The sequence below is a fragment of the Crocuta crocuta genome, unplaced genomic scaffold, assembly GCF_008692635.1.
Source record: "Crocuta crocuta isolate KB4526 unplaced genomic scaffold, BGI_CrCroc_1.0 scaffold139, whole genome shotgun sequence".
NCBI lineage: Eukaryota > Metazoa > Chordata > Mammalia > Carnivora > Hyaenidae > Crocuta > Crocuta crocuta.
The window spans coordinates 10,409,509-10,432,126 of record NW_027533258.1 but is presented as its reverse complement, the minus strand read 5'-3'; the positions used below and the strand labels follow the sequence as shown (position 1 = coordinate 10,432,126).

Sequence of the window (22,618 nt, the reverse complement as noted above, 5' to 3'; positions counted from 1 at the left end):
CCCCGGGTGGATGACACTGGGCCATGTCCTAGAAGCACCAAGCATCCTTACCGTTTCTCTATCTAGCAACCGCGCGCACAGCGCCCCCGGGATTCTGTCTGAGGTCGTCTTCTCCAAACGCAACCACCCTTGCCGAGGCCGGTCCTTCCCCAAGCCTTCCGACCCATCTGTGTGGGCAGCGGGCCCTCACCTAGCAGCACGTAGGCACTGGGGGCCACCACCTGGGAATCCCTCCTTTAGAACGGATCCGGCCACAAGAATCCTGATGGTTCAGATCGAATGGCTCTGAAGCCAAATGAGGGGCGCCTGCGCGGCTCAGTCGGTTGAGCATCCGACTTTGGCTCAGGTCATGATCTCACGGCTCGTGAGTTCAAGCCCCACATGGGGCTCTGTGCTGACAGCTCAGAGCCTGGAGCCTGCTTTGGTTTCTGTGTCTCCCTCTCTCTCTGCCCGTCTCCCACTCGCACTCTGTCTCTCTCTTAAAAATAAAAAAACATTAAAATATTTAGAGCAGTAAATGGCCCAGATGCAGGTTGTGGTGGGCAAAGGAGGTCCAGTGGGGCTCCTGCTGCAGGAGCAGTTCAACTGGGGCAAAGGCCGCGGGGTGCAGAGAAGACGGAGGACTCGGGAGACCTTCAACAGAGAAGACCAGCAAGGCTTGGCCAAGGCACGAGGCAAGAGTGACTTCCGGATTCTGGCTTGCACACCCGAGCATCCGACGGACGGGATCCACAGAGTCGGACGCTGGAACAGGACGGGGTCTGGGGAGGAAGATCATGAGCTCAGGATGGACGTGGTAGGGGGAGGTGCTTCTTAATCCTGGAGTGGATCCGCAGCAGGCAGTGTATGCAGGCATCCTCACGGGAGAGGCTGGGCTGCAGGTATACGTGTGACCTCCCCCCTGCCCCCCACCCCCCCCCGCCCCCCACTCAGGTCACAGCCTCCTGACTGTGCCTTACTCCCGCCAAGCTCCATGGCTTCCTCCAGTCGGCTGACCCAGCCACCGGAGGGAATGTTCCTTTCACTAATTTCCTGATGAAATTTCCCAGCAGGGCTCCCATACCGTGTTCCCCTGACTACATCAGACTGGACACAACAGAGGGTCAGGTGGTACATAACCTGTCAATGGCATAAATGGGCAGGACTCGGTGGCATACAGTCCTAAAATCTCTATTTTTAACTCTCCACTGTCCTTAAACCTGTGTGAGACCTCCCTTCCATATGTCTGGACTATATTACAACCTGCAGCTTTCTTATACATTTTTACTGAAATTGAAGATGCTTATAGAAAAGTATAAGCTACATGCATGTGCTCAGTGAATTTGCACAAACGGAAGAGATCTGCATAAGTAGCATCGAAGGTCCTATAACTTCCTGTGTCACTTTGGCTGTTAGAACAAGGATAATCGTAGATATTAAAAGGTCTAGTCTAGGGGCACCTGGGTGGCTTGGTCGATTTATTGTCTGACTTCGGCTCAGGTCGGATTTCACGGTTCGTGAGTTCGAGCCCCACAGTAGGCTCTCTGCTGTCAGCGAGAAGCTCACTTCGCATCCTCTGTCCTCCTCTCTCTCTCTGCCCGCCCCTCACTCACACTCTCTCTCTCTCAAAAATAAATACAACATTAAAAAAAAAAGATCAAGTGTAATTTACGATCAAATGCCCATTTTTTCATCCAATTCAAAGCTCTTTCCCTTTTCCCCACCTGAGACCCGACTTAGACTCAGAAACTCGGCAAAAGGAAAAGTGCAGGGAGCAGCCCGTATCTTTAGCCAGTCTCTCCCAGGGCTCCCCCCCCAACCCTCTCCCCAGAATTGGATGAGCCAGAGGATGACAGGGAAAGGAGCAAGGGTCAGGCCGGCGCTGCTCTGCATGGCCCCCAATCTCCAGATAGCAGAGCTCGAGGTGCCCCAGAAGCTTCCGCCGTGCTCCCCCACACCCTGCCATCAGCCCAGGGCAGGCTTATTTCTGCTTCTCAGGCAGAGTGCGGCTGGGAAGAGGAGGAGAGCCTGGCCCCTCCTTCCGGAGAAGCACCCTGGTCTTTACAAATGATTTTTTCCATACCGCCTACACTTAGCTACACAGGGCCACCAACTCTGCAAAGAAATGACTGCACAGTCTCTTCCTGGTTGATCCTTTCCTTCTGCTCAAGGTATATCAGAATAGAATAACTAAAATTCATACATGCAAAAGAAATGACAGAACTAGAAAATCCCCACTTTGTAGTCGCTAATGAAGTTCCAGCTCCTGGTGGCCATGAACTGCTAGGAAAGTCACCAGGTGAGGGGCTGCCGGGCACGCTCCACAGAGGGGATCCAGCCAATACGTGAACCCAGTGGTGAATTTCAGCACCACTAGGAGCGATTCCACCAAAAACTACATTCCTTCTGATGTCATGCGATAGGAAACCACAGCACTACCTGTAAGTATTATCAAAAGAGAAACAAAGAAAATAGGGCGGCATCTGGTCCAACCTCTAGATCTTGTACCAGCTTACAGAAAGCAGGGGAAAGAGAGAAGCATGATGAATCACATTGTGAGAAAGCTGTCTGTCAAATCCAGCAGGTGGGAAACTCTACAGAGCAAGTGACTCAATTTTCCAACAAATATAATGGCACGAAAGGTGTGACTTAAAGGGGACAGCACCACAAAGGTTTTGGTGGGGTGGGGGTGAGTAAATTGTTCTGTGTCTGGATTGTGGGAAGAGTCACATGAATCTACACAAAGGTCAACATAGAATTGCAGGGGCGCTTGGGTGGCTCAGTCAGTTGAGTGTCTGACTCTTGATTTCGGCTCAGATCATGATCCCAGGGCCGTGGGTTCAAGCCCCATGTCAGGCTCTGCACTGACAGAGTGGAGCCTGCTTGGGATTCTCTCTCTCCCTCAATCTCTGCCCCTCCCCTGCACGAACTCTCTCTAAATACATAAATAGTTCAAAAAATGATTTAAAAAAATAGAATTGTACACCAAAAAGTGAGTTTTACCATATCATAATTTTAAAATACAAAACTTTCCAGGGGCATGAAAGGTTGCAAGGGTCTGTGGAGAGTGGCTTAGAGGTGAGTAGGAGAGTCGGGTCAACCAAATGCAATGGCGGCCCCTGTCTGAACCTAGATTCAAAGAAACCAGCCTTTAAAAAGGCATTTTTAAAACACTGGGGAAAATGTGACTGCACACGGACTATTAGAGGTGAGGTGATCAGTTTATCTCATATCAGCTATCAGATGCTATTATGTGGCACGAGGTGATGAATGATACGGTGAAAACAATATGGCGGCTGTTGACTACAGTCATCAATAAGAGAGACACAGGAACATGTTTAAAGGTGAAATTACATGGTGTCTGGGATGTGCCTCAAAATACTCAGGAAACAAATACATATACTATAGTCAATAGGTAGTGGATGGCAGAACGAGAGTGGGGTTTTGTCTCAGTTCTCTCTGTGCCCTCGATGTCTGGGAATCCACACAGCGGCTACTCAGCCAACATCAGGGGAATGGAAGAACAGCCCAGTTGATGTGGTTACTCTCGTCACTGCCTGTCACCCACACTGCCACCACACATACCTTTACTGGCCCTTGTACTTCTTAGCTCTTCTGTCACCCTTGCCCCGTCTGGTCTAAACAGACCTACCACTGCTTGTGGGTCAACCCAAGTCTAAAGTCATGTGCAGACAGAAGAAAAAAAGACAATCCTCATTGTCTTCACCGGTACCAACTCCTCCCAAAGTTCAATGAGCAGGTTCAACACGAGTTTTGCCTTTTCTTGTATGGTTTTCACGACACGTATAAGCTCATGGTAATGTGGCCCCTGCCCTCCCTTCCAATGGCACCCCCACAGCACCCTCTGATCATCTGCTCCCATGAAGTCTAGACTCCAGCCCCACAGACCATTTACTGTTTATCACAAGCCCATGACATCATCAGTCCTCTGCCTTTGAATTTGGACTTCCCTCTGCCAAGGATGCTCCTTTCTCCTCACACAGCTGGTGAATTACGTTCATTCTTCAAAAGTCAACCCAAATATACAGTCTCCCCTCTGGAGACTTCCCTGACTCCTCCGTCTCTGTGTTTCTAGACCCCAGTTAGAATTCTTATGCATTTTATTTTCGTGACCACTACACGGCTGCTCCCAGCAGACACGGGTCGTAAAAACAACAGTATCACCTGACACTAATCCACTGCCTACTAGCCACTATTTACTCATTTCACATACGTTGACTTTTAGTCCCGCCCCCAAATCAGTGTGTAGGCACTATTATTTTTGCAGTTTTACAAGGGAAGAAAGTGAAGCACAAAGGAGATGAAATAAGTTTCCTAAAGTCACATATCTAGTAATGGTGGGGCAAACGTAGGTGGTCTGGCTCTGCACCTTTTTTTTTAACTGNGAGAGAGAGAGAGAGAGAGAGAGAGAGAATGAACAGGGGAGGGTCAGAGAGAGAGGGAGACCCAGAATCTGAAGCAGGCTCCAGGCTCTGAGCTGTCAGCACGGAGCCCAATGAGGGGGTCGAACCCACAAACCATGAGATCATGAGCTGAGCTGAAGTCCGACTGAGCCATGGGGCGCCCCTGAACCTATAATACTTTTATACAAAAACCTAAGAAAATTTTTAAACTTTGGTTTGGGTGAAGTTTTCATAGGACGAAAAAGTATCAGGTACCAAAAGAAAAAAGAATTGATGAACCAGACTTCATCAAAATTAAAACTTACTCTCTTCAAAAGCCCCTGTGAAGACCACGAAAAGCCAAGCCGCAGACTGGGAGCAAATATTTGTAAGGCACATATCTAATAAAAGAATTGTGTCCAGAATATAAAGAACTTTTACAAGTCCATAATAAGAAGACAAACAACTCAATAAAATGGGCTGAAGATTTTAACAGACTTATTTCCAAAGAAGATCCGTGAGTGGCAGACGAGCACATGAAAAGATGTTCATCATCATCAGTCACCAGGGGATGTGAATTAAAACCAGAATGCCCCAAATTTAAAAGACTGTCAGTACCAAATGTCAGTGCGGATGGAGAGCGACAGAAGGATCGTGAGTGGGAAAGTAAAATGGTACAGCTACTCTGGAAAATAGTTTGTCAGTTTATTGTAAAGCTGAATGTACAATTACCATATGACTTGGCAATTCTGCCGCAAGGTGTTTATCCCGACAAATGAAAACATATGTCCACACAAAGACTGGGTGATGTACGTTAATAGAGTAAATCATGTTCAAAGCAGCAGTGTCCATAAAGCCAAGAACTGGACACAATCCAAGTTGCTTCAACAGGTAATTAGATAAACAGACCATGGTATTTGTATACAATGGAATATTACTCAGCAAAAAATAAAGGAATGAACTGAGGATGAAATAGATACACATCTTTCTGTACTTCCCACCAAGTACAGCTAAAAACCATGAACATAGAAAACAAACATAAGAAGGGGCGCCTGGGTGGCTGAGTCGGTTAAGCATCTGACTTCAGCTCAGGTCATGATCTCATGGTTTGTGGGTTCAAGCCCCGCATCGGGCTCTGTGCTGACAGCCAGCTCAGAGCCTGGAGCCTGTTTCAGATTCTGTGTCTCCCTCTCTCTCTGCCCCTCCCCTGCTCATGCTGTCTCTCTCGCTCTCTCTCAGAAATAAATAAAACATTTTTAAAAAATAAAAATAAGAAAACAAACATAAGAAGACTGTAAAAGGTATAGGTAAGAAGACAAACTGGCGAGGGAACTCAGGACCTCAGAAATGACACGGTGGTGAGTCCTGGCAGGGGGGGTTCCCTCATGCATCTGGGTCTGGATGCCAGAGGTGCTGCCAACCTGGGAGCACCAACAGGTACAAACAACAACAACAACAAAAACCCAAGAAATTTCTCTGGTCAGAGGAGGAGAAGAAGAAGGAGAAGAAGAGGAGGAGGAGGAGGGGGAGGAGGAGAAGGAGAAGGAGAAGAAGAAGAAGAAGAAAGTCTTGCTAGTTTGCAAGACTTTTAGGCACAATTGCTGTCTGCAGGCCAAACACCATGGAAGGAGCCAGAGCCCCGTCCACACCCGCATTCAGCAGCCCCCACCTCTCTTCTCAGGCTGGAACAAGGTGCCTCTAACATCCCCCTGCTGGTGTGTGATCTGAAGAAAATGGGCAGAGAGCTGGGACTTTTATGGCCACACGGTGTTGATGAGGCCACTTTCCAAGATGTCAGGGGAGACCATTTGGGGGTCCCAGCCTTCCATCCGCACCCGGTGATCACAAGGTGCCACTCCCCACCCCACTCCTCAAATCAGAAGGCGCCAACTGGATTGGCAGACAGGATTCAATCCTTTGCCCCAAAAGCACTATGTTGAGTGAAAAACAGCCGATCTCAAAAGGTCATATATTGTATGATTCCATTTCTATTTGTTTACTGTTTATTTGTTTTTGAGAGAGAGAGGAAAAAAAACACAAGCAGGGGAGGGGCAGAGAGAGAGAGGGAGACACAGAATCCAAAGCAGGCTCCAGGGTCCGAGCTGCCTGATGCGGGGCTCGAATTCATGAACCGTGAGATCATGACTTGAGCCTCCAACCCATGAACTGTGAGATCATGGCCTGAACCAAAGTCAGATGCTTAATCGATTGAACCACCCAGGTGCCCCCGGAATGATTCCATTTATATAACATTCTAGAAACGACAAAACTATAGAGATGGCGAACAGATTGTAGTTCCCAGGGGTGAGGGATGGTGAGGAGGGAGGGAGAGGGTGAAAGCAGGGAGAGCTTTGGGGCGGCGGAAGAGCTCTGTAGCGTACCTGCGCTGGTGGCCACAGAAATCCACACATGCGACAGAACGACCCAGAACGAGACACGGTCACTGGGCTAGAGTCAGTTTTGAAGTTGCCCCACAGTTAACACTGACCTGTAATGTGTACATGGGACCTCTTGTTCCTATCTTTGCAGTTTCTTGTGAATCCATGAATTTGTCAAAATAAAACGACTTTTTAAAGAAATGAACAACTGATACCCGTAATCAAGTAGATAAATCACTCAGACGTTACACTGAGTCGTTACAAGAGTATATGATATACGATTCCACTTACACACAACCCCAGATAAGACTAATCTAATCTACGGTGACAGAAAGCAAACCAGGTGTTGCCTAGGGCCCAGGGAGGGTGACTGGCATGAGGCACAAAGAAACATTTTGGGGTAATGAAAATATTCCATATATTTGATGTGGTCATAGATATAAGGATGTATAAATCTGTCAAAACTCATGGGAACGTACAATCAACGCATTTTATCGTACACAGACTACACCTCACCAAAGCTGATTTAACATTACTTCACAACAGGGGCACCTGGGTGGCTCAGTCGGTTAAACGGCCAACTTCAGTTCAGGTCATGATCTCATGGTTCATGGGTTTGAGCCCCACGTCAGGCTCTACGGCTGACAGCTCGGAGCCTGAAGCCTGCTTCTATGTCTCCCCTCTCTCTGGCGCTCTCTCTCTCTCTCTCTCTCTCAAAAATAAATATTAAAAAATAAAATAACTTCACAATAAAACAAAAAAAATCACCAAGTCACCTCCGTTTATGAATAAGAAAATAAAAAATATTTAATTATAGATGTTTGTAATAAAATATGGTGTATTTGGCTATCCATAAAATGGCTGAGAAAGTCTAATCCAACTGTAATAACCCCATGTGTTCACAAAAGCCTTGCTAACATAGATACTTTGTGGGTACCCTCCAAAGTAATATTCATAAACTGTATACCCTTCTGTTATCCTCAAAGCCTGACAGGTAGAAGCTTAAAGACCTATTTGTGTTGATCAATTACTCCACAGACCATGCACGTGACAAGTGTATCCCACCAGAAACCAGAAGGTGAGCACATCACAAATATGAGGGCAAAATGATTCTTCCATATGAAGGTTTCTTGATATAATCCACTCAGATTATAAGAGACCGAGATCCTGCTACTGCCAGACACATTCTACTTGGCCAGTTTACAAAAGTACAGGATCACAGCCAAATAACTCCAAACGAAGCTCCCAACCTAAGAATTCTATTTTATTTTCTTTAATGTCTATTATTTATTTTTTAGAGAGAGACAGAGAGAGTGGGGGAGGGGGCAAAGAGAGAGAGAGAGAGAGAGAGAGGGAGACACAGACTCTAAAGGCTCCAGGCTCTGAGCTGTCAGCACAGAGCCCAACGTGGGGCTCGAAACACAACCCGTGAGATCGTGACCTGAGCCAAAGTCGGATGCTTAACCAACTGAGCCACTCAGGTGCCCCTGAGTTTTCATACAAATTTCAAAATATTGGTGACAGATTCTCTGCAAGATCTTTGGAATTTTTCTTAAACCTAAAACTATTTTAAAATGGAAAGTTTAGGGGCACCCGAGTGGCTCAGTCGGTTGAGCATCCAACTTCAGCTCAGGTCATGATCACACAGTTCGTGGGTTCAAGCCCCACGTCAGGCTCTGTGCTGAAAGTTTGCTCAGAGCCTGGAGCCTGTTTCGGATTCTGTGTCTCCTTCTCTCTCTGCCCCTCTCCTGCTCATGTTCTGTCTCATTCTGTCTCTCAAAAATAAATAAATGTAAAAAATTTTTTAAATAAAATAAAATGGAAAGCTTATTAGAATAAACAAAAACTATCCCTTTGTAGAATAAGTCACTGTTTTTTGTTTTTTTTTTTAATGTTGGGGACACTGTGACCTGAGCAGGAGTTGTGACATTTCTGGAACACACATCAGTGAAACCTTACTAAGGTCACTGGCTTCACACGCCATTTTCTAATGCTAGGTGGAGACCCCAAGTGTTCACAGATGAATGCTTTACAGTGGATTTATGGGAGGGGGATTTGGAAAATTATATCCAAAACCTATCTCTCAAAACATATTGGTTAACTATCGCCAGTGCTCACAAAAACACTTCCAAATGCCAGAAACAATGGTAAAGGTATCAGATGTTACTATAAAATTAACACAAACTAGTTGGCCAGTAGACAAGTGCTCTCTGTCTAGTGATGTGATTTTCTGCAAACAAATACAAACAGAACTGGAGAGGCCACGTCAAGGTGACCTACTTTAAAGTACCTTCTTGAGAAGAGCTGATGGACAGAACTATCTTTCCATCCCTCTGAAGCTTGAGGGTGGGCATCAGGACAAAGGTCAACTCCCCAAAAAACAATTCTTTAGGGGGGGAAAAAAAGGATTTCCACTTCGGACTACATAAGGAAAAAAAAAAGAAATATAAAGTAGTGAGTCGAAGTGAAAATATAAGGCTGATCTCTGGGCAGTTTTCCCATACTCAGATGCAAATGCCCTTGAAACTGCCTGACTCACCCAGAGAGGTTCTAGAAATGTGAAAAAAAAGCCAGGCGATGCCAAGTTCCTGCCCCTGAGATCAGTTCCCAGCAATTACGAGCAGAGAACCATCTGGGAAAGGACCCCAGGAAGACGGGAAGGAATTCGGTCCTCACCACCATTCACACAGATCCCGGGCTGTCCAGGGAGAACGCTGCTCAGAGACTGGGTCACTGCAAGGCGCTGTTTGTGGGACCCAGACCACAGGTGTCCCCGCGCCCGAGTCTGAAGACTGTGCCACTCGCTGCCTTACCACTTGCGTTATTCGGGATTCTTTGTTCACATGTAACAGGAAGTTAATTCAAAGTGGCTTTTAAACAAGAAAAGACATGTATTGGTTCCTCTAATTTAAAAAGTCAGAAGTGGTCTGACCTCAGATGTGGCTGGATCAAAGGGTTCAAACGATCTCATCAGGATTCAGTCTCTCTTGTCGGTGACCCAGCTTTGCTTTCCTCTACGTCGGCTTTATTCTCCACCAGCCTTTCTCCAAGTGGAGGGCACTGTGGTCGACATGCCTAGAGCCTGCAAACTTGGCAGCCACCATGGAAACAGAAACACTGAATTTACTCTATTTCCATCAAAGCCTCAGAAGGAAGCCTCACTGGTGCTGGTTAGCCCTTCCTGGGCCATGCGTCCAGCTCACGGCCAATCACTGTCCCAGAAGACAGGACACTATCATTGACGGGTGTTCGGTAGGTCAGTTACCAGGACACAAGGGGAAAATCATTAGACCCTGGGGTGCATCCGCTATCCATATTTCAGTGAAAGCAACAACAGTCAGAGAACAAAACGAAACAAAATGAAACAAACACAGGAATCTCTTACAGACTGAGCAAGTTGTCAGATGGGTTCTCAAGAATAACAAGTACTGACACATGAAACTTAATAAGCTTCTTGAGAAGTCTGGAATTATGAGTTCGTACATGTAAAAAGCACTTAGATGAATGTCTGGCCCAAAATAAGTACTACAGAAACTGTTAACTAACATCACGGAAGTGCCCTTGAGAGGAAGAAACAACATATCCTAACAGGCCAGGGTGGAGGTAAAGATCAGTTTACTCTAAATATTTGAAGGAATGTAACCCAATTTTGTAACAAACTGGTGAAGCAGGATATATTGGTTAAACTACTTTTGCTTCTTTGATTCATAGTTTGAGAAGCGCAAGACTGTGTCAAAATATCTTCTCAGTCCCCAATGCAAGGGAATTTGATAAGGAATACTCAATGCTGATTACAAGATGGCAGATGGATAGACACTGGAGGCTACTTTCCACACCAAATTCTAACCATAGACACAATAGGAAATATATTATAGATGCTCCAAGATTAGAAAGTGAATGGCTTACGGGAAAGAGAGGGAGAACTTGCTAAAAGATAGACATCATACGAGGTTGAAAGGGAAAACCAGCGGAACATCAGCAGGAATATAGAGAGAGGAACATACTCCTTCCCCCTAGGAGGAAACAAGAGCAGTGCCCTGAGCTGTGGGAGCCACGTGGAAGCCATCCTTAGGGAATATGGAGCACTCCACACTCTGCGCCTCACCAGCAGCACCTCCATCCACTTTCAACTTCCAGTGGAATCAAATTCAGACTGCAACCCTGACAGTGACACCAGCCCCTCTCCCCAGGTGGGCTTTGAAAGCCAAGACAGCAACTGTCTAATAGATAACATCAGCTATGAAGAGGAGTATACAAAGAAAGAGTTAACCGGCAGTTGAGAAGTTTCTAACCTTGTAAGAGGCACACATTGAAAAACTGGAAGAACTTAAACCCAATGAGATGGAATTAATAAGCTATCAGAATAGGACTGCAATTAGGTATAAATAATAATTTCAGAGAGATAAGGGTAGGCAATCATGAAACAAGAACTGGGAGTTACTAAATGAAGCAAATAGGGAAGCAGGGAATAAAACAAGTGCAGCTGTTTTTGTTACCACTCAGGGGCAGAATAGAGACAGCTAAAGAGCGAATTTGCGAGTTGAAAAACTCAGCCAAGGAGTTTGTTCTCTCAAAGTACAAAACACAGGAATATCATTTTTATTAAAAAGTGAAGAAGAAATATTGAGGAACATGGAGAATAAATCCAGAAGTTCTAACATCTGTCCAAAAGTTCAAGAAAGAAAGATGAGGGGGAAAATGGAAAAGCAGCACTATTTAAGGGAAAAAAATCTTCTTGCAAGTAATGATGAAGGACTGGAGCTCTTCCTCCTTCTTTGCTCTCATTCCTTTCTCCACTAAAATGCCAGTTAAGGGATTTTTTTTTTTTAAGCATGATGACAAAAGGGATTGGAGATTGTTGGTTCACAGTCTGGCCCTGTATACAGAGTACTATTCCCTCGTGTGTGTGTGTACCACATCTTCTTTACCCATTTATCAGTTGATGGACATTTGAGTTGTGTCCATTGTCTGGCTATTGTAGATATGCTGCTATAAGCATCAGTGTGCATGTATCCCTTGGAAGCAGTATCTTTGTATTCTTTGGGTAAATACCTAGTAGTGCAATTGCTGGATCCTAAGGTAGTTAGTTCTGTTTTTAACTCTTTTTTTTTTTTAATGTTTTATTTATTTCTAGGAGAGAGAGAGAGACAGCGCGAGCAGGGGAGGGTCAGAGAGAGAGGGAGACACAGAATCTGAAGACAGGCTCCAGGCTCTGAGCTGGCAGTCAGGACAGAGCCTGACGCAGGGCTCGAACCCACGAACCGCGAGACCATGACCTAAGCGAAAGTCGGACGCTTAACCGACTAAGCCACCCAGGCGCCCCAGTTCTGTTATTAACTCTTTTAGGAAGCTCTATACTGTTTTCCACAGTAGCTGCACCAGTTTGCATCTCCACCAACAGTGCAGAAGGGTTCCCCTTTCTCCACATTCTTGCCAACACCTGCTGTTTCTTGTGTTGTTGATATTAGCCATTCTGACAGATGTGAGGTGATATTTCATCATAGTTTTCATTTGCAGTTCCTTGAGGATGAGTGATGACAGGGATCTTTTCATGTGTCTGATGGCTATCTGGATATCTTTAGTGAAATGCCTATTCATGTCTTCTGCCCTTTTTAAATGGGATTATCTATCTTTTGGTGTTGAGTTTTATAAGTTCTTTATCTATTTCTTTATCAGATATGTCATTTGCAAATATCTTCTCCCATTCTATCGGTTGCCTTTTAGTTTCGTTGTTTCTTTTGCCATGCAGCTTTTTAGTCTGATGCAGTACCAATAGTTTATCTTTGCTTTTGTTTCCCTTGCCTCAGGAGACATATCTAGAAACAAGGTGCTACAGCCACTATCAAAGAAGTTACTGCCTGTGTTTTCCTCTAGGATTTTTATGGTTTTAGGTCACATTTAGGTCTTTAATCCATTTTTTATTTATTTTTGTGTGTGGTGTAAGAAAGTGGTCCAGTTTCATTCTTCTGCACGTTGCTGTCCAGTTTTCCCAACACTGTTTGTTGAAGAGATGGTCTTTTTCCTACTGAATATTCTTTCCTGCTTTGTCGAAGATTAATTGACCATATGGCTGTGGGTTCATTTCTGGGCTTTTTGTTCTGCTCCATTGATCTGTGTGTCTATTTTTATACCACTACCATACTGTTCTGATGACTACAGCTTTGTAGTATACCTTGAACTCTGGAATTGTGATGCCTCCAGCTTTGCTTTGCTTTTTCAGTGTTGCTTTGGCTATTTGGGGTCTTTTGTAGTTCCATACAAATTTTAGAATTGTTTGTTCTAGCTCTGTGAAAAATTCTGTGGATATTTTCATAGGGATTGCATTAAGTGTGTAGACTGCTCTGGGTAATGTAGACATTTTAACACTATTTATTCTCCCAGTCCATGAGCATGGAATGTCTTTCCATTTCTTTGTGTCACCTTCAATTTCTTTCATCAGTGTTTTATAGTTTTTCATCAGTGTGTTATAGTTTTCAGAGTACAGGTCTTTCACCTCTTTGGCAAGCTTTATTCCTACCTATATTGTTATTTTCAGGGGAGCCAAATGTTTTTTAAAAGTAACAAAGAACAAGACAGAAAAGTTTCAGTAGCAGAAACGTTTTTATAATGAGGCATTTTTTTGTTTTATTTATTTACTTTTAAATGTTTTATTTATTTTTGAGAGCGAGCGTGCATGTGTCTGTGGATGAGTTGGGGAGGGGCGGGGGGGTGGACAGGGATCCAAAGTGGGGTCTGTACTGAGAGCAGAGAATCCAATGTGGGGCTTGAACTCACAAACCATGAGATTATGATCTGAGCCGAAGCTGGAAGCTCACCCAACTTAGCCACTCAGGCACCCCAGCAAAAATATTTTTAATTTAATAGAAAAAAGGGGAGATGAAGTTGAGGAAATCTCAAGTAGAGTAGAGAAAAGGAAGCGATATGCGGACTATTTGTTGGATGTTTAAGTCACTGTATTTTGAGATTTCTGTTATGGAAATTAGCCTATCCTTACACTCACAAAAATAGCTTCAAAATTCTGAGGGTAGTTAATTTCCCACCCAGAATTCTAGTCCTAGGCAAATTACCAAGCAAATGTGAGTTGAATAAAGATGTTTTCAAATATGCAAGATCTCAAAAAATATACCTCTTAAGCACTCCTTCTCAGAAAGCCACTGGAGCAAATATTCATGCCACACTCCTTGTGCGCTAAGTGCACCAAAAATAAATACGTTAAGTACTTCCTCACTAACCAGTACTCCATATAGGCACTGATAAATCACCGTATCGAACACAGGCGCATGAATTCCGTAATACAGGGTTTTCTTTTAATTTTTCCATTTTTCAGGTTTTTATTTAAATTCTAGTTAACATATGGTGTAATATTAGTTTCAGGAGTAGAATTTAGTGATTCATCACTTATAGATGACATGCAGTGCTCATCACAAGGGCCCTCCTTAATGCCCATCCCCCATTTAGCCCACCCCCCCCACCAACCCTCTGTTTGTTCTCTCTAGGTGAGTCCGTTTCATGATTTGACTCTCTATTTTAACCTACGTGCATCCGTTTTGTTTTCTAAATTCCACACACAAATGAAATTATATGGTATTTGTCTTTCTCTGACGGATTTATTTCACTGAGCATAATACACACTAGATCCACCAGTGTCGTTGCAGATCGCAAGGTTTCATTTTTTATGCCTGAGTAATATTCGTGTGTGTGTGTGTGTGTGTGTGTGTGTGTGTGTGTGTGTGTACACACCACATCTTCCTTATCCTTTCATCAGTCCATAGGCATTTGGGCTCTTTCCATAATTTAGCCATTGCTGATAATGCTGCTATAAACATCGGAGCACATATAACCCCTCGAATCAGCATTTTTGCGTCCTACAGGGAAGTATCTCATACTGCAATTGCTGGGTCATAGAGTGGTTCAATTTTTAACTTTTTGAGGAACCTCCACACGTTCTTCACGGTGGCTGCACTGGTTTGCAGTCCCGTCAACAGTGTAGGCCATCGATCAAATAACTTACACAGATAGGAGGCCTGCAAAAATGCTTTGTTTGAGGCCCTGCACAGCCTAAGGGTGGCCCCAGTTAAAGCAGCAGAGGCTTCTGCAACATTGATCCCCAGGGCATCTAAGAATGAAGAGAGTAGTAAGCTTTGGGAGCGAATTCGCTATAGGGATCAGGGTGGAAGGTGACCTTGAAGTGTCAAAGAGAGAATGGATGACGAGAATATGAATCAAGCACATGACAATTCCACCTACCTGTTTGTTACGTGTGTGACTTTGGGGACATCCATTCCCTCTTTCAGTCTTGGTGTCCTCATTTATAAAAGAGGAGCAATAATATCTACTTGTCAGAGTCTTGTAAGAATAATTAGATATATTCATCTTTCTCTCTATTACTTTCATCACACACACACACCTTGATTGTAGGCAACTGTTCTCTGGGGATGGGGATGGCAGAGTATGACTCTTAAGAGAGTCAATCTTTGCTTTCCTCAATTTACAGACATTAGTGGAAAAGGCAATGATGCTCGAGAATTTAATCTTGGGATATCACTTAGTTATGTGGGTAAAGTAGCAGATGGCCTATTATTCACAAAATACCTTGAAGAGCCATCTTGGTTTCAGACACCCGGGAGGCACAGCAGAGGCTGACGAGGTGATACTGTGAGAAATGAGTTGTTTGACATCATAAGAAAAATACAGACTTTCCTCAATTATGTCATTGCTGAGGAGAGGGTGGATGGAGGTGGGGAGAGGAGGTGAGAGGGTCTGGGAATAACCACAAATCAGAGAAACTAAGAAATCTCCACAACAAGGCACCTGTGGGTTGGGTATGGGGATCCTGAGAGTCAGGTCAGCCAGAGAGAAATTTCTGGTAGAAGGAATGATTGCAAAAAATATTAAGAATATAGATGGTTTTTAAAAAACTTTTTAAATGTTTTTATTTATTTCTGAGAGAGAGAGAGAGAGAGAGACAGCGTGAGCAGGGGAGGGTCAGAGAGAGAGGGAGACACTTAATCTGAAGCAGTCTCCAGGCTCTGAGCTAGCTGTCAACACAGAGCCCGACGCAGGGCTCGAACCCGTGAACCGTGAGATCATGACCTGAGCCAAGATCAAGAGTCGGACAATGAATCGACTGAGCCACCCAGGCACCCAAAATATTTTCTGTCTTGATTACTGAGTGTTGTGGACCCCCTGAAATGCCGCGCCCAGGTGAGTCCCTCATTTCCCTCTTCCGAGCCCCTGCCCTGGCTGTTACCCTTTCAGACCTTCAGTCCAAGGCCTGTTAACAGACCACGTGACAGCTTTTAAACATGGCTCGGCACGGGGTGGACAGAGGCCACTCTGCGGTCTTTGCAAGATGCAAAAATTGTATGGAAGTCAGCGTGAGTAAGAAATTTGAATAACGTAGGATTACAAGACCAGCATTAGAACAAAGAGGAAGATCGCCGGTTGGGGGGGGTCAAGGTCGTGGGCAGGGATCCCAGAGGAGGAGTGGAGTTTTTGTGTCCCCCGGGGTGGAATGGCCATGGGTGTGGTCTTGCAGTTCAGTGCTGCACCGAGAAGCCAGGAATTGGAAGACGGGTGTCTAAGAAACAGAGAGCAGCGGCTGGGGCTGGGGAGAGGGCCCTGGGTGACCTCCTCAGCCTCCTCCCAGAAATGCTAAGAAGAGCCAGCTTTGGAACGAGTCATCCAAGCAGTTCCAAGATGCCAGCCTCATGGAAGGGACCCAGGAGGCCCCTCTGGACACCACATCTGCTTCCCACGCAAGCTGACATGTGAGAACGGGCCGTGTCTGCACCTGCTCCACCACCGATGCTGGGGAGATAAGAACGAGGGAGGGGCTCATGTCAGCCTCTGACAGAGCCTCAGGATCCCTGTTCCACCCGGTAACGTTCTGGATCATTCCAACCTCTTATTTGTGTGTGTGTCTGGGAACCAGGCAGTGAGGGCTGCTGGGGAAGTCACAGCCCTGAGCTGTGTCTTCCTGTTGCCCCTTTACCAAACCTTTAAGACAATGCTTTCTTAGTTGCTTTCTGCCCCCACTGCTTGAGATAGTAGTGCTTTAATATGTCTGCGGACGTGTGTGTGGCCCTTTAGAGGCTACTGTGGTATCTGAGGCGCCGTGAGCACACGGGACCGACGGCCAGGTGCTCCTGGATTTCATCTGCCCCCCAGGGTCTTCCCTCATCGCCTGCCCCCGCGTCCTCCTGGGCCTCCCTGTCACTGTGGCTGCCGGGCCCCCCGCTCCAGCTACGACCCCCTCTGTTGCCTTCTGATCTGCACCCTGCCTCCCCCTTTCCACGCCCAGCTCGCCACAAGGTCACAAAGAACGTCGGGTCCCCCTCCCTCACCCCAGAAAGGACTCTGCCCAGCACTTGCCCGGTGGCAGAAATAAATGCACCGTTCCCCCTCCCCCAAATGTTGCTCTCCAGCTGAAGATTTTCGATGGCCAGGAATAGTGTCTCCAGAGACAAGCTTCCCACTTTGAATTAATGCAAAAATTACGAACACCCCCTTCCCAGCCCTTAAAAATTCCTGGCTTATCCTCGTCCATGAACAATTCAGCCAGAGTGTCCCCTGGGGTATTCCTTTGCCTGACAAGTAAAGACACTCAGCTTTGTTTATTGTTTCCATTTTATTTGTTTTATTTTATCGGTTTTCTGTGTTTATTTTTAATTCTAGTGGTCTTTTTATTCTTTGCACCTTTTTCTCTGCCTCTAGTCTACCACAGAAATAGAACCACCGAGTACATAAAGATGTAAGCACAAACCTACTCTTCGTAGCATCCATCACGTGCCAAAAAGAACTGGAAAGAGCCGTACGCTCACGCACGTGGAGCACCACACGGCTGTTTAAAAGAGCGTGTTGGGGGAATCACTGGTGAACTCCAGAAGTTTTTGTGAGCAACATCTCTTAAGTGAGAAAAGCAGGCTGCAGGGAAAGGTATACAGTATGGCAAAGATTTTTTTCAACAACCAAAACCAACTACTCCTTGAAAGGCGTTCATGACTGAAGGGACTCTCTGAATGCACAGAAACTCCTTGGGCTCAGCTTGGTCATGCCTGCTAGAGACGGGGGCGCCAGAAATGGAGGGAAGAGAGGCAGAAAAATAATCTGCAGCTATTTTTCTCTCTGAATGGACCGAGCTCCCTGGGAGTACCTTCTAGGACTCTTCTCTGAGCACTGAGTGTCCCTTCTCCAGCACCCTTTGGAGGCCCCACCAAGGCTCTTCCTTCCCCGTCACGGCCCCCTACTCCCTTGGTGTGCAGAGCTGGTGGATGAGGAGGAGGGGGGGAGATTTGCCTAAAGGGCCCAAGACACTACCTGGAAGAAAAGGGACTGGAATTCTATTTTATATTGTCCAATATTAATCAAGCCCTCTGTGAAAGAGTGAGAAGGTTCTAATAGAGACCCACCAGCAGAAAGGAACAGTGGGGTCCCGAGATTCTGTGAGGAAAGTGGCTGTTCAAATGACTGGGCTCAACACCAAGGTCTGATGGTTTAAGAGCCTAAAGCTGGGGGCGCCTGGGTGCCTCAGTCGGTTAAGCATTTGACTCTTGATTTTGGCTCAAATCATGATCTCATCGTTTGTGGGACTGAGCCCCATGTTGGGCTCTGTGCTGAAAGCACGGAGCCTGCTTGGGATTCTCTCTTGCTCACTCTCTGTCTGCCCCTACTCCCCCTCAAAATAAATAAATAAACTTTAAAATTTAAAAAAATCACAACAATCCCTATTTAAATAACACCAGCATTCTTCACAGAACTTGAACAAATAATCCTAAAATCTGTATGGAACCAGAAAAGACCCCAAATAGCCAAAGCAATCTTGAAAAAGAAAACCCAAGCTGGAGGCATCACATCCCCAGACTTCAAGATATGATGATGGTACTGGCACAAAAACAAACACTCAAATCAACGGAACAGAATAGAAAACTCAGAAATGGACTCACAAACGTACGGCCAACTCATCTTTGACAAAGCAGGAAAGAACATCCAATGGAATAAAGACCATCTCTTCAGCAAATGGTGCTGGGAAAACTGGACGGCGACATGCAGAAAAATGAACCTGGACCACTTTCTCACATCGTACACAAAAATAAACTCACAATGGATAAAAGACCTAAATGTAAGACAGGAAATCATCAAAATCCTTGAGGAAACAAACAGGCAAAAACCTCTTTGACCTCGGCCACAGCAACTTCTTACTCAATAAGGTCTCCAGAGGCAAGGGAAGCAAAAGCAAAAATGAACTATTAGGACCTCATCAAAATAAAAGGCTCCTGCACAGTGAAGGAAACAATTAGCAAAACTAAAAGGCAACTGAATGAATGGGAGAAGACATTTGTAAATGACATATCAGATAAAGAGTTAGTATCAAAAATCTGTAAAGAACTTATCAAACTCCACACCCAAAAAACAAATAATCCAGTGAAGAAATGGGCAAAAGACATGAACAGACACTTCTCCAAAGAAGACATCCAGATGGTGAACAGACACATGAAAAAATGCTCAATATCACTCGTCATCAGGGAAATACAAATCAAAACCATATTGAGATACCACCTCACACCCATCAGAATGGCTAAGATTAACAACTCAGGCAACAGCACATGTTGGCGAAGATGCAGAGAGAGAGGGTCTCTTTTGCATGGCTGGTGGGGATGCAAATTGGGGCAGCCACTCTAGAAAACAGTATGGAGCTTCCTCAAAAAAATTAAAAATGTAACTACCCTATGACCCAGCAATTGCGCTACTAGGTATTTACCCAAGGGATACAGGTGTGCTGTTTTGAAGGGACACATACCCCCCAGTGTTTATAGCAGCACTATCGACAATAGCCAAAGTGTGGAAAGAGCCCAAATGTCCATCGACGGATTGAATGGTTAAAGAAGTGGTACACACACACACACACACACACACACACACACACAAATGGAGTACTACTTGGCAATCAATAAGAATGAAATCTTACCATTTGCAACACATAGATGGAACTAGAGGGTATTATGCTCAGCGAAATTGGTCAGTCAGAGAAAGACAAATAGCATATGACTTCACTCATATGAGGACTTTAAGATATTAAACAGATGAACATAAGGGAAGGGAAGCAAAAATACTATAAAAACAGGGGGTGGGATAAAACATAAGAGACTCATAAATATGTAGAACAAACAGAGGGTTGTGGGAGGGGTTGTGGGAGGGGGGGATCGGCTATATGGGTGAGGGGCATTAAAGCATCTGCTCCTGAAATCACTGTTGCACTGTCTGCTAACTAACTTGAATGTAATTTAAACAATGAATAAATTTTAAGAAGCAAACAAAAATAAAAAATAAAAAAGTAAGCTGCAATCAATCAATCAATCACAAAAGTGCTTTGAAAAAAAAAAGTCTAAAGCTGGACATGGCCGTGGCACAGCCCCCTGACGTCAGTCACACCTGAGCCCGTGTGAACTAAGAGTCTGGAAGCCCAAGGGTATGTCGTGGTCAAGGCCAGGGTCCCTGCATCACTAGAGGCTGACCCATTAAACCATCAGGACAGTGTTTCCCGGTCACACAACCAAACAAGGACAGAGGCCAGTGACAGCGGCCGGCGGGAAGTGCTGGGCTCCTGCGGGTGGGCAGGGGCGATCGAGTCAAGTGTCTAACTGGAAAAACAGATGATGACATTTCTACCCCGAAGTCTGGTCCCATATTTAGACATGTTTAAAGAGACATGGTTTGGGGCGCCTGGGTGGCTTAGTTGGTTAAGCGTCCGACTTTCACTTAGGTCATGATCTCGCGGTTCGTGGGTTCGAGCCTCGCGTTGGGCTCTGTGCTGACTGCCAGCTTAGAGCCTGGAGCCTGTTTCAGTCTGTGTCTCCTTCTCTCTCTGACCCTCCCCTGCTCACGCTGTCTCTCTCTCTCTCTCCTAGAAATAAATAAAAAATATTTTTAAAAATAAATAAAAATAAAGAGATATGGTTTATAATGCCATGTTTGTACGTCCAATTTGTCCTCAAGGAACAGTGACAAATTTAACACAGCCCCGTGCCCAACGTGGGCCCCAAACCCTGATGCAGCCGGACGAGGGCATTTCCTCTAAACTGCCTGTGGTCAGAACCACACTGGCACAGGAGATGGGAAGGGGATGAAAGTATCTTTATGTTTGTGTTTAGAAAACCACTTTGTTTTTTTTAATTGATTTTTTAAGTTTGAGAGAGAGAGAGAATCCCAAGCAGGCTCCGCGCTGTCAGCACAGAGCCCGATGCGGGGCTCAAACCCACGCACCTTGAGATCATGATCTGAGCCAAAGTCGGACACTTAACCGATTGAGCCCCCCAGGCGCCCCTAGTAAAACAGGTTAGGGAGACTTTCTGGCTCTAACACGTAAGGGCGATCTCCCCCCCCCACAGGCCCCCAGAGAGCCGAGTAAGAGGGCTCTGATCAAGGAGTTGAGGGGAGTGGGCGGCTGGCCCAGAGAACAGGGCCTAGGGGGCTGGAGGAGGGGCGAGCTCAGTGTTGGTGGCGCGTGCAGCAGGTGAGGGCTTCCCTACAGCAGACGGCCAGGCAAAACCAAGCCCTCGGCNATGAAAAGTGCAAGAAAAAAAAAAAAAAAAAATCGAGGCTTAATTCTCCCTGTTGAAAACAAGAGGCTCCTCCACTGTTCCCTGTCTGAGAGCCCCTCTGTTAGAAAAGCTGTCAGTATAAGTTCCTTCTCTGTCTCGGTAAAGGGCATGGAAATCCTTCTAGAAGCTAAACAAGCCTCTTGTCAGCTTTACAATCTAGGAACGTCTTTCCCAAGGACCTTCGAGCCACCTCTTTGAAATGTCAACATCAAAGGAGATAGCACCCCTCTCTTCTGGCTTCTGTGGGAGGCTAGAAGCCTGACTTGGGGAGGGGGGAGGAGGGCTCCTTGCTCCAAGTTGCAAAATCACATCCAGATGCAAGGACTCTGTCTCCCTCACAACGAAATCGGGGAGTAACACAGAGCGCCATCAATTACCAGGTAGACTTAGGATGGACAGGGTGCGACAAATGGTGTCGTCAAGCCTTGGACTTGAGGTCTGGTTACTGTTGATCTTGAGAACCCGGGGCCTGGCTTGCACCTGCGTGGCTGTATAAAAGGGTAACACCTCCTTCTGTCTGTGTGGCCTCGTAGCGGACTGCCTGCAAGGCGCGTCCCATTCTGGGCCAATGCGTTCTCAATAAAACTGTTTGGGGGCGCCTGGGGGGCTCAGTTGTTCAAGTGTCCAACTTCAGCTCAGGTCATGATCTCGTGGTTCCTGGGTTCGCTTCGAGCCCCGCATCTGGCTCTGGGCTGACAGCTAGCTCAGAGCCTGAAGCCTGCTTCAGATTCTGTGTCTCCCTCTCTCTCTCTCTCTGCCCCTCCCCTGCTCACATTCTGTCTCTCTCTGTCTCTCAAAAATAAAAAAAAAAACATTAAACAATTTTTTTTAAATAACAAAACTGTTTCTTTCCCTACTACCTTTGTGAAGAGATTCTCCTGGGTTGGGGATTTGGCGTTTTAATTATATTCCCCCAACATAACACAGATGCTTAGAAAAGGAAGAAGAAGTGGGAGGAAGGGTCTCAAGGAGGAAGGCCTCCTCGTGGGAAACTGGGGTCTTCGGAGGGACATGGTAAAACAGGGCGGGGAAGGGCAGAGAGACTTCCCGGACCGGTGCAGACATTCAGCTGGAAATTGTTTCCAGTTTGTAAACAACAGAATAGAAGCAGATAGAACACACGAGCATCCTCTAAGTGAAACATATAAACTCATGTAACATATGCCCTACACGGCCTATTCTCAAATATTTACTCCCCCCTCCGCCGTGTGACCTTGCAACGCACCAGACAGGGCAGAAGGGGCGTCACAAAAGGACA

The 22,618-nt window shown here is 45.7% G+C and overlaps 1 long non-coding RNA gene across 1 annotated transcript in view; it reads right to left on the bottom strand.

The window, feature by feature from the left end:
* Window positions 1-15: 15 nt before the first annotated feature.
* LOC144217323 (uncharacterized) overlaps window positions 16-22,618 on the bottom strand; it is a 35,961-nt gene continuing 13,358 nt past the window's right edge. Inside the window, exon 3 of the long non-coding RNA XR_013330873.1 lies at window positions 16-761. This is a non-coding gene — a long non-coding RNA (uncharacterized LOC144217323). The remainder of the gene's footprint in view (window positions 762-22,618) is intronic.